Source organism: Peromyscus californicus, unplaced genomic scaffold, assembly GCF_007827085.1.
Source record: "Peromyscus californicus insignis strain IS unplaced genomic scaffold, ASM782708v3 Scaffold_6__1_contigs__length_162567912, whole genome shotgun sequence".
Taxonomy (NCBI): Eukaryota; Metazoa; Chordata; class Mammalia; order Rodentia; family Cricetidae; genus Peromyscus; species Peromyscus californicus.
This window is the reverse complement of record NW_026294584.1, coordinates 156,677,879-156,692,716: the sequence shown is the minus strand read 5'-3', so window position 1 is coordinate 156,692,716 and position 14,838 is coordinate 156,677,879. Positions and strand designations below refer to the sequence as shown.

The 14,838-nt window shown below is 41.0% G+C and overlaps 1 protein-coding gene across 6 annotated transcripts in view; it reads left to right on the top strand.

The window, feature by feature from the left end:
* Positions 1-14,838, top strand: part of Sox5 (SRY-box transcription factor 5) — a 1,013,558-nt gene that overhangs the window by 371,840 nt on the left and 626,880 nt on the right. For all 6 annotated transcript variants that reach the window (XM_052719126.1, XM_052719123.1, XM_052719124.1 and 3 more), the window contains one exon: positions 5,404-5,468. The gene's annotated coding sequence lies outside the window, so the exon portion shown is untranslated. The remainder of the gene's footprint in view (positions 1-5,403; positions 5,469-14,838) is intronic.

Sequence of the window (14,838 nt, the reverse complement as noted above, 5' to 3'; positions counted from 1 at the left end):
GTGATGGACAGTGCTGAGTATATGTGTGTGTGATGAATAATGCTGAGTATATGTGTGTGTGATGGAGTTAGTGTTTGTTGGGTATATGTGTGTGTGATGGACAGTGCTGAGTATATGTGTGTGTGATGGAGTTAGTGTTTGTTGGGTATATGTGTGTGTGTGATGGACAGTGCTGAGTATATGTGTGTGTGATGAATAATGCTGAGTATATGTGTGTGTGATGGAGTTAATGTTTGTTGGGTATATGTGTGTGTGATGGACAGTGCTGAGTATATGTGTGTGTGTGATGTAGTTAGTGCTCCTTCCCTGATTCAGGAGAACAAATGGGTGCATTCTTACCACAGCCAGGGGAGTAAATGGAGGCAAGTTTAGTTGTCAAGGACCTAGAGATTGCTACAGAAGTATGTGGGCTCTGACGGGAGATGACTGAGTGATTTGCTATGTCCATGATACTAAGGACAAAGGGGACAAGACACATGACTTCCTGCTCCATTCAAACCTCAGAGTGGCTTCTGGTCTTCCTGGGAATAGAAATTTGTCCTTGCAGTGGCAGAGCAGGCCTTGGGGCCCAGGGGGTCCAACCTTCGTACATGGCTAAAGGCATTGTGATCTACAAAGCTCATCGTCAAGGCCCACATAATTCTGCTTAGTCCTCATGTTTTCAGTACCCTGGGCCCCACTCATCTGGTCTTCCTTCCTGCTATCCTCCCAGAGCAGGTCGGAAGTTCATGCGGCATCCTGGTCACTCAGGCTCCCTGTCCTTCCTCCTCTTTCTCTGCTTAAAGCTGCAGGTGTCCTCTAGTCCCTGCCACAGCTGATTCATCGCCTCCACCCTACGTCTTGCCAAAGTCCTTCTTACTGTCTTACCTTGTTTTCTGTTCTTCGCCTGTTTTGATCAACAAACAGAAAGTTTCCTGAGAGAAGCTTGGAGTTTCGTTTTCTGCCTTGAGCAGTCCCTGGGGAATAGATAGCAGAGTTCACAAAGCAGGTTCTAAACGAACCAAGTCTAAACCTGGAAACAGTTCGGGCAGCCCTGCACTGAGGACACGGGTTCAGGGGATGGAAGGGGGGAGTTGGTTAAGAGTGCTGCTGCTCTCTTCTTCAGAGGAGCTCAGTTCAGTTCCCAGCTCACATGGCATGTTGGACAGCTCACAGCAGCCTGGAATTCCAGCTCAGGGGCTCTGACACCCTCACCTGGCCTCCGTAGACACCTGCACCTGATGTAGACACACACATACACAAACTAAAAATAAAATCTTTTTCTAAAATGACCTGGAGATTTAAAGCTGAGAAACTAGTAGATTTGTCAAGAGACAGAGTCAAAAGGAAAATTTTGCCTGTTCTCACAGATAGACCTCCTCATTCAGCTTTCATGGGCTTGGTGATCTCCTCCTTTCAATCAGGCCTTAGTTTAGGTGGTAGAGGCAGAGCAGCAGGTAAGATAGGCAAACCATAAAGCAAGCTAGTTTTTGAGATGGAAACCTCTAGAAAAAAAATCAAAGGAAGTGGGGGGGCAGGGTAGTAAGGAAGTGGACGTAGGGTTGGGGAGGCCTCTAGTTTGTACATTTTTCTACTTTAATCACATCCATACTAAGTTATCACTTTATTTAATACCTTAGCAAATCCTGGAAATCGCATGTATCACAGCTGTCCATGGGCTCTATGGGAGTGAAAGTGGGTTGTACTAGCGGGTACGCCAGATTCGAGTCACAGATCTGTCCCTGTGAGTTCTAACCATGGGCACCTAAGTTCAGGGTTGGGTTAAGTAGCATCTGTAATGTCTACTTCATGGGGGGCTTTTGACAAGAAAAACAAAACAAAACAAACAAACAAAACAAACCCTGCTGAGAAATTGTCCAATATATAATAAGACATAGTTGGAGTTCTGGGATGCTTTTGACTGCTATCTGGGGAGTAGATCTCGATGGGCTGGCCTGGTACAGGTATGTGTGCTATGCTAGAAGAATGGGTCATGGCAGAGCATTAGATGTCAAGTCAGGATACTTGCAAAAATATGCCCTATTTAAAAAACATGCAATTTGCCGGGCGGTGGTGGCGCACGCCTTTAATCCCAGCACTCGGGAGGCAGAGGCAGGCGGATCTCTGTGAGTTCGAGGACAGCCTGGTCTCCAAAGTGAGTACCAGGAAAGGCGCAAAGCTACACAGAGAAACCCTGTCTCGAAAAACCAAAAAAAAAAAAAAAAAAAAAAACATGCAATTTACATCTAAGCTCTGTGAGTTCATTGAGTAGCCTTTTATTATTAGGAAGACAGCATGAGTGTTGAGAAAGTATAGATTAGTAAAAGGAAATCCTAAAGTTAATACTATAACATGCCATCATCCATCCCTTCACTCATTTCTATGGTGTACATACATGCGTGTGTGTGTGTGTGTGTGTGTGTGTGTGTGTGTGTGTGTGTGTGTGTGTGTGGTCTTATTATGTCAGTGACAGAGCTTCTGTGTAGCTAGAGTTTTCCTGCCTGGCCCACAGTCAGGACAAATCTCTGTCACCTGCCAGTCCCACAGCCACTCAGACCCGACCAAGTAAACACAGAGACTTATATTGCTTACAAACTGTATGGCCATGGCAGGCTTCTTGCTAACTGTTCTTACAGCTTAAATTAATCCAGTTTTATAAATTTATACCTTGCCACATGGCTCGTGGCTTACCAGCATCTTTACATGCTGTTTGTCATCATGGCGGCTGGCAGTGTCTCTCTGACTCAGCCTTCCACTTCCCAGCTTTACTCTCCTTCTAGTCCCGCCTATACTTCCTGCCTAACCAATGGCCAATCAGTGATTTATTTATTGACCAATCAGCAACACATTTGCCATACAGAACATCCCACAGCACATTACTACTTGGGAATTATAAAGGGAGCTTAGAAAACATGTGTCCAAATCCAAAACCTGAGGTTAGTCTTGTCCTGTTTTTTTTTCTGTGCCCAAAATGAACCTTAAAGGGCTCTGTTAGCAAGGCAGCCTAAGTCTTGTTTTTAAAAGCTAGGTGTTGTGGTACACATTTTTAACCCCAGAACTCAGGAGGCAGATGGATCTCTGTGAGTTCAAGGCCAGTGTGGTCTACAAGGTGAGTTCAAGGTCAGCCAGAACTACACAGTAAGACCTTGTCTCAAAACACAATAAAATCAAGCATCGAGTGACAACGTTTTCTTCCTTCACAGTCTTGCCGAAAGTCGAGCTGGTTCCAGATGTGAATCCATGTCCACTCCACTGCGATATTTTCCCATGCAGACCGCCACTGCCCAGACCCTGCCCGGGGGCTGTAGCTTCATTGTCAATGTAGAAACCGCAACAGTTATAGCCCTCTGCTGGTTTTCCTTCTCTTTGGGTCTGTTTTAGCTGTGCTGGGATATGTTGCATCTCCATAAAAAATTAGGATCATTTTGTCAATTTATATGAAAAAATGAGTTTTTGATATGATTCTGTGTTGAACCTACAGATAAATTGGTGGGAATTTTCACTTTAAGAATAGTGTTTCCTTATCCATGGGTATTGGAGTCTTCCCATCCTCTTAATTTTCTTTTTCAATACTGTTTTTAGTTTGTATTATTTACATTTTCTCCCATTATTTAATTTATAGCTATTATCTCATCTTTCATACTTTTATACATGGAATCATTTTCTTGATTTTTCTTTTCAGAATTATTCTGTGCTAGGATATGAAAAATGTTACTTTTTTATACATCAGTCATTAAGTCTTGTGATAATTCAGCGACTTGAGAATTTCTAAATAAAAACATTGTTTACAGGAGGGAAAAAAAACCAAACAAACAAAATACCGGTTAACTCCTTCTGTTCCGTCACAGGCCTATCCTTTCGTTTTTCCTTGGTTTGCCAGTGTCTTCTTGAATCCTGTGTTAAGTGAAGGTGGTGTGAGCAGAGTCGTTGCCTTGCTCCCAACCTTAGGGGAACACAGCTTTCACTGTTAAATACTGTGGTTTTATGTGCTTTCTAGCAGGTTGAGGAAGGTAGTTCTTGGTGACTGAGCTGTGTGTTTTCTCAAGAAAGAGTGGTGGATCTTGCTTGTCAAGTGCTTTCACGATCTATCAGCACGATTGTATGAAGATGCTGCTTGTTTTATTACAACGCTCTTACATTATTTGATATTTAGACACCGAGATAAGTTTTCCTCCCCAGAGTCAATGCCACAGGATTTTGATACATAATTATCCTTAGAATTTAATGTACTTTGAAATAATTTAAGAAATTCAGAAATCCCTTACAACCACTTAGGCTTTTTGGAATATAAAGATGAAGAGAAATCAATAATAAAAGCATAAGTGACCCATCCTGTTACTTCCTTACCTGAACTTGGTACATTAAGACCAATACTCTAGCGTTACCCACAAGTATTATTTTAAATATTATTTTTAAATTCCTTTAAAAATCCTGACTATGTAATCTTCCTGGTAAGATAGAATCTTTCTAGGGCAAAACTGTACAATTTTCACTTGCTTAATTTAATTTAATAATTGCATTATTTCAAATACCATCAATAAATGCTTGAACACCTTAAAATCATAGAATTTGGTCACAGGGGGTGGGTAAGTCTAATAGAATACATAGAGGAACTGATTAACTTCTCACTGCACTAATAATGACACCATGGCAATATTTTTATTTAGAAAGTATTTTGCATTCTTAGCTTCACGATAGGTTTAGAAGACTTGTAGACAGTGTAATATGATTTAGTTTGAATTGAGAGTTTCTGGTTTTATTATACTTTTCATTATTTCTTAACCTGGAAATTTTTTCTTATACTTAGGGTCCTAGGGTGACCAGAGCTGTGCTATTCTATGTGCTAAATACTTTTTGATAAATGTGAGTGCCTGTTAGGATGATTTCCTTGGTGTTCTCTTGCAAGGATAATAGTTGAAGTATATTTTAAGTTAACTATAATAGCTTATAAAATGATTGTAATTGTCCATCTCAGTAAAACAAAGCCTGACATCTCCACAAGACACACAAATATGTTTGCATGTACATGTGTATACACACTTGCTAATATGGCTCATTAATAGTGTAAAGTATTTAAAGTGACTTAATTGTCACATTTTTAGAATGGCTAATTCCCATTTTGCACTTCAAGTATCACTATCTTTTAAACGTCATTCACAAAAGTTCTTTGGTTGTTTTTCACCGATTATCCATTCACCAGCTACTAAACGGCACAGTTCAATGATTCCACCATTGGCTAGGAATCAGGTCTAGAAAACGAAACAAAACAAAACAAAAAAACAAGCATTAAAGTCAAATTTCTGAAAATGCATCCTAAAACTTTGTAGCAGAAATGTTGTTTGGCTGACTTCATAGCGTTTCAGACCTGAGTATTTGAAACTCCTCAGGTCCTTTAAGAGCTGCTGTTTCTTTTTTATTTTTCAGTGTTACAAGAAGCAGAGAACGGCGAGGACACCGGGAAGTGGGAGAGATTGACCTCCAGCTCACAGGTCAGGACTTGCGTTGACATTGCTGATCATTATTTCTGTCAGTTGTACAGCTCTCAAATCTCTTGGCGCTTGCTTCTGTGAGTCTAAGCTGGAGTTAGTTCTGGCAGGTTTTCTGATCACAGGCAGCTCTGGCGTGTCCGAAGCTTTTGGTTACCTGATGTCTAGGATTTGAATATGAAAAAATAGTTTAAAGAGACTTTTGTGAGTGGAAGGAATTTTGAAACCTAGTAAGATGCGTAGAAAATCTGATTACGATTGTTCTTTTTATTAAAATATCTTAAAACGAAGACTTTTGATGCGTTTCCCTGATTCTAACCCTTAAAGTACACAGAATGTTAAATTACGTAACTGTGGTGGCTAAAGTCCTGTGTTAGAGGTCTCTACCTTGTCTTCTCTGCTGTATGCTCTGCCTTCAGGTTTATCCAGAAGGCTTTGGGTGCTCTTCAGAGTCGACCCCAATGTTAGCAGTAGTTTCTAACTAGACACTGAACATCATGTATAAAATGAAGGCTAGTTAAAGAATTTCTACACAAATAAAATGATGTGGGTCGTCAGTCTACTGGGTACAAGCCACTGTGACTATTTGGCTGTTGGTCAGTGTCCTGCTGGCATCTGCCCCTAGGCTTGATGGAAGTCAGGCTGATGACCTTGTGTTGGTTCTCTTGGTTGCCTTGAACAGTGATTTCAATCCTGATGCTATTGCTCAGCTGCTCACAGAAGACTCCTTCTCTGTCATTGCCTATGTTCTAATTCCCCCTGAGGTCCCAGCAACCCAGCCCACCTACCTATCCCCTTCACATTACCTTAGCAGAGGATTTTTATCACACAGTGAGATCAATGTCTTTGTCCTTCTGTCTGGTCACATCTCTTCAGAGAAAATGATTATTTGTGTATGAATTAAGCTTCTGGTTGGTTCTTTGTGGGTACTTCATGGATTTTGTTGTTTTCAGTCATTGGCTGTAGAGATCAGACAATTTTTTTAATTGGCCTATGTCTTGAAAGAATATTACCTTTTAGTTAAAAGAAATTTGTGGGATATCTTGATGTTGTCCATATGCTAAATAATGTTCTTCCCTAGAGTAAGCATGAGTTCTACAAAATGCTGTGTTTAAAATGATGTATCCATTGGATTTATGGATGGATGATCTGGAAGGGTTGAGAACCACATTTGCATAACACTTTCATGAGGAATATTCTAGCAATAAACATAGCCCAGTTTTCAGTTTCCAAATCCTACTGAGAGAAACACCCAAACCAACTGAGTACAAGCTAAAAGTGGGAAATGTTCTTGGTATTCAGATATTACATAAATCAAAACTTCTAGAATTTTCTACTCAGAAATCTTTACTGCCTGAGAAATTTTAATGCAATTCTAGTATATAATTATATAAAATAGGGATATGAGTCAAATATCTACTGTTAATAAATTATTATAATGAATTTACTTTAGGCCATCTCTTTAGTATGCACTCAACTTTGTCACTTATTAAAGCTGAAAGCAAAGTTGCACACCAGAAGTGGGGTGTGCTTATTTATATTTTTACATAAAGAATTAAACCCTGGTTGAACATTTGATATTACAGGACATCTTCAATGGTTTTCAGAGTTGATCAATAATTTGATTTTATAATGGACCACTCTGAAAATGCCACTTTATATAAATATGTATTAACAAAGTATGTTTAGGGTTATTCCAGAAATAGTTGGAAATTTTTAAAAAAAAGCAGATTGCACAATACAAAGATACTTTGTATTCTTACTTGTCATGATGGTTGGAAAATATTAAAACTTTTTTCATAATCAAAATTTTGCTCACATAAGAGCAGACAACGTTGTATGTACAGCAAAAATGCCACAGCCCACAGCATCTAAAAGTCTTGAGTGTGAGTTGAGGTGCTGCAGGCAGCGCTGTTTGTTGTGTGGTATGATGACACACTCAGTGTAGAGTGCATCTTGTGTGTTCAGAACGGAGGCTGCAGTGAAGTCACACGGCACCACATTCGTAAGCAGGCCAGGGACACCTCGGGTATATGCTGTGCTGGTCCTGGAATTGATGCTTGATCCTACGAATCCAGCTACCTTCCACTGAGCCAAATTTTCCCATCCCCTAACTTAAGAAGCTGAGATAGAAATAATGACCTTAAGTGCAGTTGTTTGAGATTTTCTTGTTTGAAGCAAGTTCAAGAAGGAAGAGGGAGGCATGTCATCTTAAAAGGCAAAAAGAGCCTCAACTAATTTACTTACTTTACAAACCTAAACTGCCATCAAATGAACAGAGCTGAGTGTCTGTAAGCTAACATGATGCAGGATGTTAACATGATGCCATTCTTACAAACAGTGATGCCATCCTTACACACAATGATATCATCCTTGCAAACAACAATGATGCCATCCTTACAAACCCACGCAATAGAAACCATTCTGTACACCAAGCTTCTCACACTTGGAAGGGGTGATCACGTTTGGCACCTTCACCAGCTTACAGTTTTATAAAGAATGTAACTAATATATTTCACTTCAGATCATACTGATATTTACAAGAAATCAAGAGCTTTTGTTTGGGAACATCATGATATTTTTTTCAGGTGCTATTTATCAAGAGAAGTTTTAGGTAAAAAGATAATTTGTAAGGAAAAGCTTATTCTATGTAGAAATACAATATGACAATTACTATATATATAATTTATGGGATATATACATATATATATCATATATATGGAGTAAGTACTAAGTAGGAAAATAACGAAGGGAGGACTACACTGCCTAGGGTAGTCCTCTGGTATTTAACAAAAAGTGGGAGCACCGAAATGTGCCTGGAGCAAGAGGACAAGCCTTAGGCCTACAGGGAGGAAGAGCAGGTGTGGAGCTTGTGCCTGGGGTGTTGGTGAAATGGCCAGATGAGTCAAGGGAGGGGCACAGAAGTACAGGATAGCCTGGGGACAGTGAGGGGCCCTCACACAGCTGGCACAGAACAATAGGACTGTGACTATTACCACGTCAGGACTCTCACTTAGAATTAAAGGGGTTTTAGTGGACATCTTATGGTTCATAATTTTAGACAACACCATGACCAGCAGGTGGTATGCATCACTTTAAAATGTCCTTATAAATAGTGTAGAAATCATGAATGAAAATAGACTTATGCTAACGCTGATGAGGGGTAAACATTGTCCTTGTCAGAACCTTGGGTATGGTATTCATTTTTCTGTCTTTAATGTGGAGAATTCATTTGGCTCTATATACCAACTTGTTTTATAAAAGAGACTTTAACTATGATAAATAATATTTAAAACTGTGAGCATTTGATTAATTGCTTTGCACATCTGAATTTTGCATTTGTTCACCATTTATAATTTTGACTAAAGCTGCATAGCTCTGTGGAAACCCACAAAAACTTTTGAATTTTATATTCTATTTGCAAACTGGGGTTATTTGAAAATTAACATTATGGTTTCATTATAATTGCCACATGATCTGTAAGACTATTTATGAAAAGGAAAAACGGGGTAGGTTATTTTTTTCAATAAGCAAATGATTTAGCAGGAATTAGAGAGCATGAAACATAGAAACTACCCTGACATTCACCAGCTGGGTGAGTAGAGTTTCTTAATCTGTATTTGCAACCAAATGATCAGACACACCAAACGTTCAGGGTTGTTGTTATCTCTATATTTTCTTTGATGCTTGTTAAGCTATTATGCCCACAGGTGATAAACATTGCTTGAATAAGGAATTGCTTTTCTTAGTCACAATTGTTTATACTACCAATGAGGAACAAAGGCTATTATTTCAGATAAATAACAGAGGAAAATATCTATGCATGTTTTCAGAAAAATTGTTAGAGTAGCGAAGATGTTATTGAGACTTAGAAAGCAGAGAAATTCCTGCCATCATCTTTCTTCTCCTGTGATGAATCAAAGGGACGAGGAAGAGCACCTGGGAGACGGGTGAGTCTTTCTCAGTGGTCCACTTTCAGCTTTCAGGTAACTCCATCAGGGATTTTCCAAAAACTTAACCAGTATATTAAGAAATGATTACAAATTATAATTATGTGAGTCCTAGATTTCTACTATATATAGAGAGATTAGATATACTTTTTCCTCACACACTGAAATATATTTAAGAAATGATTACAAATTATAAGTAAATTATGTAGTCCTAGATTTCTATTATATAGATGTAGATACAACTATACTTTTTCTTACATACTGAAATATATGTATATATATATATATTTGGCTATTTAGTTTTATTTTTCCTCAAAATTCTTATTTCCTCTAAATTATTTTTTAATAGGAAGAATTAAAATTGCTTTTATGATTAAACAGAGAATAAGGTAGGATGTTTGAGATTATTTTTGAGTCATTCCTGCTGAACATGGTTTCTCAGTTATGCTGGATCTGGAGAAATTCAAACCTGTCTTGTCACAGATGTTGGAAAAGATTCCCTGTGCCCTTGAGTGTCAGTGGGTCAGCCCTATGTCCTCTGGCCACATGGTGTGGTAGTGAGTCAGCCCCATGTCCTTTGGTCACATGGTATGGTAGTGAGTCAGCCCCATGTCCTCTGGTCACATGGTATGGTAGTGGTCAGCCCCATGTCCTCTGGTCACACAGTGTGGTAGTGGGTTAGACCCATGTCCTATGGTCACATGGTGTGTCAGTGGGTCAAACGCATGTCCTCTGGTCACATGGTGTGGTAGTCGTCAACCCCATGTCCTCTGGTCACATGATGTTAGATTCTGCCCTGTGATATGTTCAGTTTTTCCCTCTTCCATAAAAGTCACCTCCATTGTTTAGATACTCAGAATTTTTTGTCTCAAATAATTTTCTTTTAATTTTAATTCCCTGTTTCAAATAACTTTCTTTTAATTTTAGTTCTTCCTTCATACAAAGTTTTTTTTATTTTTTAATTTTATTTTTTTAAGATTGCCTGCATATATGTTCATATACTATGTATCTGCAGTGCCCGTGGAGGCCAGAAGAGGGCAGTGGATCTCCTGGAACTGGAGGTAGAGACAGTTATGAACTGTCACGTGGGTGCTGGGAACAGAACCTGGGTCTTCTCCAAGAGCAGCCAGTGTTTCCAAAAGCTGAGCCATTTCCCCAGCTCTTCTCTGAAGTCTTAGCTTATCCTCACTCTCTTTTTCTCAAATTCACCTCTCAGTAGTTCTGAGGTTACCTCTAACTGACCTCCATCCAAAAGATCCTCTTTGGTCACTATTTTATTTATATTCAGCCTTTAGAATGAGTCAGCAGCATGGTCCCACTTTGTTCTAAGACTTCCTCTTTTTTTCTTTATTAAGAAATTTTTTATTCATTTTATATACTAACCACAAATCCCCTTCTTTTCCCTCCTTCCCCAACCTCACCCCCAACCTACTCCCCATTCCCTACTCCAAAAAGGTAAGGCCTCCCATGGGGAGTCAGCAAAGCCTGGTACATTCAGTTGAGGCAGGTCTCAGCTCTTCTCCCTACATCAAGGTGTCCCATCATAGGTAATGGGCTCCAGAGAGCCAGCTCATGTACCAGGGATAGATCCTGATCCCACTGCCAGGGGGCCCCTTAAGCAACCAAACCAAGCTAGTGGGAACTCATGAACTTTAGGCCAACAGCTGTGGAGCCTCCATGGGACTGGACTAGGCCCTCTGCGTAAGTGAGACAGTTGTGTAGCTTGGTCTGCTTAAGACTTCCTCTTTGCTTTGCACTGACATTGAGTCTGTCCTCCTAGAATGAGTGTCAAAAAGCCTTGAGTCATAGAAGGCGCTGAATACATTTGTCCTGGAGAGCTATCACAAGCAATCCTTATGTGAAATGCATCACAAAGGATATGAAAGAGCCACAGTCTTCAGCAGCTCATGGGAAAGAAAGAAGTTTCTATGAAGTGGTGTGTGAGCTGGGCTGCGGATAAGGCATGCACTTTGGTTCCTTATACGTATCAGGCACTGGGAGGGTTGCTAAGCATGCATTTAAGGTTGGGTGCCTTGTCGTAGTTTTGCTTCATTGTGGGTGTACCTTGTATACATTTATGATACGTCATTAACGCAGACGTGAGTTACACGCTGATCTTAACTTGGAGTCCTTACGTTCCTTTGTTTGCTATGGCTTGTTAGACTTGGGATGCCACTGAAAAGGCGTATGCTACAGTGGGGCTATGCACCCGATGAACCCGTTGACACGATGTGGACATGGGCTTGTTGGACATAGGCTTGACTATGCGCTGGAAGAGAGGAGATCAAAGCCGTCATGAAGGAGGAATACTGAGAAGTCGGGGTAGGGGCAGTGACATCCAGGGAGACAGAGGACACAGCTGGAAACGGGGTCAGTCAGTAGGGCTTGACGACATCACAGAGTAATGAAGGGCAGTTTTCACCACCGACTACCCGAAATTAAACAATAAAACTCACACATAAGGGAATCAGAAAAAGTAGTTGTTTTCCTAAGTTAATTTAATTTTGGTGGAGGGAGAATGAATTGTTCTAGAGTCTTTGTGTATGAGGTCCATGTGAACACACTAAGGAAATACTCCTTCCCTAAGATTCCAGAAACCAGCATGGAGATAGAGTATGATGCTATGTAAATTTCAGCTTCAGAGTGACAGTCACCTCCGCAGTGGTGGGAGTCCTGTGACAGAGCAGAGGTCAGAGCTCCAGGCTGGGGTTAAAGAAGCTCTCAGGGAGTGGGGAAAGATGGCAGAGACTGCCAAGCTTCATCTGGAGCTGTGTTTCACAAACTGTGGTCCCACCCATCCCATGCTCTGGGTTTTTTTTTCATTCATTTATTTATCTTAAAATTTTGCACAGTGCCTGCCAGAGACATGTACATGAGTAAGGAAGCAGTGAAAGCCAGATTTATCGACTCACTGGAATTTAATCATTTCCAGATTATTCAAAGTCTTTGGAAGTATTGAGACTCATTTGCTCATTTATCCATTCATACACTTACCCGTCCATTCATTTGCTCTTCAACTCATTTGTTTGCTCATTCACTTATTCATTCATTCATTCGTTCATTTGCTCATCTGTCCATTCACTCATCCATTCATCCATTTATGTGCTAATGAGCATTAGCCTAAAGCATTGTGCATGGAGATACTGGTGGTTCCTTAATCCCATTTCCTGACCACAAATTTCATTGCTTCAACTGGGCATGCTATTCTAAACAGTTCCTGGTTCAAGATCAGCTTCCACAGATCCTGCCCATGTTAAGAAAGCACTCCTCAGAAGAGGCCTTCTCTTCCTGAGCGTAGCTGGGTTATTTCTTCAAGGGAGTGGTAGACAGCATTGCCCATACTCTTGCACTGATGGGTAAGACTCATCCTCCTAGTTTTCCTTATGTATTTACTGTCAAATTGTGAGTTTGTACAAGATTTAAACCATTCTTTTAGCAGTTGTAGATCACAGTGATATTCTAGAGATTTGCCAAACCCAACCAAGATCCCATGCTGCCTGAGAATTGTTTGGGCAGAAACGTAAGTTAGAAGAGTGGAGCCCTGTGCCTCCCTGGCTGGTGCATGAGTGCTTGCCTGGGGTGTCCCCAGGAACAGGCGCTGGCACAGGTGTTCGGCACAGTTGCTTGTGGCTACTCCACTGGGAGAGACAGGAGTGTTCTCCACACTGCTGTTCTGTGGTGTTGGAATATCTGGCAAGCAGTCAGCCTGGCTGCGTATTTCTCTGGGGAAAACAAAAGCCACAGGGGAGTCATCCCTGTGACCCTCTGCTGGGAGCTGGCACACAGGTGCACCACAGGACACCTTCCTGTTGTCATTTGGTGAACAGGGCACATGTCAGGTGCTCCTGAATGCTCTCTATTCAAGGTGGAAGTGGAGTATTGAGCAGGGACTTACTGGCTAATTCCCAGTGATGAAGCATAACACCAACTGATATGTTGATAAAAGGGATTTGGGGGCCGGGTGGGGAGAGGAAGGCGTTTCCTTTGGTTCTGTGAGCACAATTATGAGCTTCCCTGTTTACGTCTGACCCATCCGTCCTGAAATGCTGTCACTAGCATCATTAGCAAGCAAAGTGTTGATAACATAGTCAAATGCACAGCAGAGTTCTGGCTCTTAGGTGTCTGGACTAACTCCCAATATTAGGAATCGGAGTCAGACTGCCATCACTTTTCCCAGGCTAACAGACGCCCTGCCATTAGCAGTCTGAAGGCAATTTTATTAAAATACACAGCCCTGCTGAGTTGTTCTCCACAGATAAACAAGGAAGGCAGGAGAGAGGCTTTTGTTTTTAAGTAATTATTTAAACCATACATTACAGGTAATTTTCTTTTGCTGGGAAAGCAAATGCTACCGGAATGGCAATACCAATTGGGTGACACCGACTCAAATAATGTGATATTGTCATTTTTAAGAGCTAAAGCAGTGTTTGATTTTCCCTTAAGTACAAACAGAGTAAATTGGATCCAGGTATCACGCACATATGTCTTACAGCTGATATTATGGGATGAGCAACATGGTTATGCAGAATTATGGAAATGTAATACACTGGCCATTGAGTTCCAGGTGCATAGACTGGACCTCCAAACACACATTAGAACAGGAGGGCAAAGAAGCATATTTTCCCTTCACGGTCAAGAGGAAGTCACATTTCAGCCTTTAAAAGAAACCTCTTAATAGGATGCTTGGTATATAAACCACCAGGGTTTAATAAATGTGTATGTGTGTCCATGGAGCCAGAGCTTTGCTGGCCCCAAAGGTCAAAATCTCAGAAAACATTTTCAGGGTTGCCCAGGGTCCATTAAATCTACCGCCTTTTCTTTGCTTCTTGGAGTGGCACATTAGCATGCTTAGGCTCCTTACCAGGGCCCACATTGGCCTTCATGCAGGCAATGTGAGCCTTTCCTGCCTGGGAGACCCCTCAGGGGTCAGGAAGGCTTGCCCTGCACTGCTGTCCAGCGGGAGGGAAGTGGTTCTGATCAGGGTGTCTTCAGGGTGTCACAGCCCTCAGTTCCAACCCAGCTGAGACCCTGGCTCCCTTTGCTGTCATCTGTCCATTTAGCCAAGTAATTTGTCTTCCAGAAGCCTTTGTGTCCTTGACTCTAGAGTAGAAATGAAAAGGAAACCAGCCCCTTGTGACGGTTCAGAGGATGAAATGAGTTGACGTTGGAACACTGTTGAGGTGGTGTCTGGTAAGAACGTGCTTAGGAAGTGGGGTTTTTATTTTCATCAGCTATTAATAAAATCTTATCAGAGAGAAATGTATGTGTCGAGTGTAGTGCTGGCAGCTGAGATAAATACATCGACTCATGTATGAGCCCCTCTTCAGAGTGAAAAGGCTAAGACAGACATTTAAGCAAATGACTCATCCCTGCACGCCACTTCTTGTTTTGTGGGGAAAGATCTTAGAGAAATAAATGAGGTG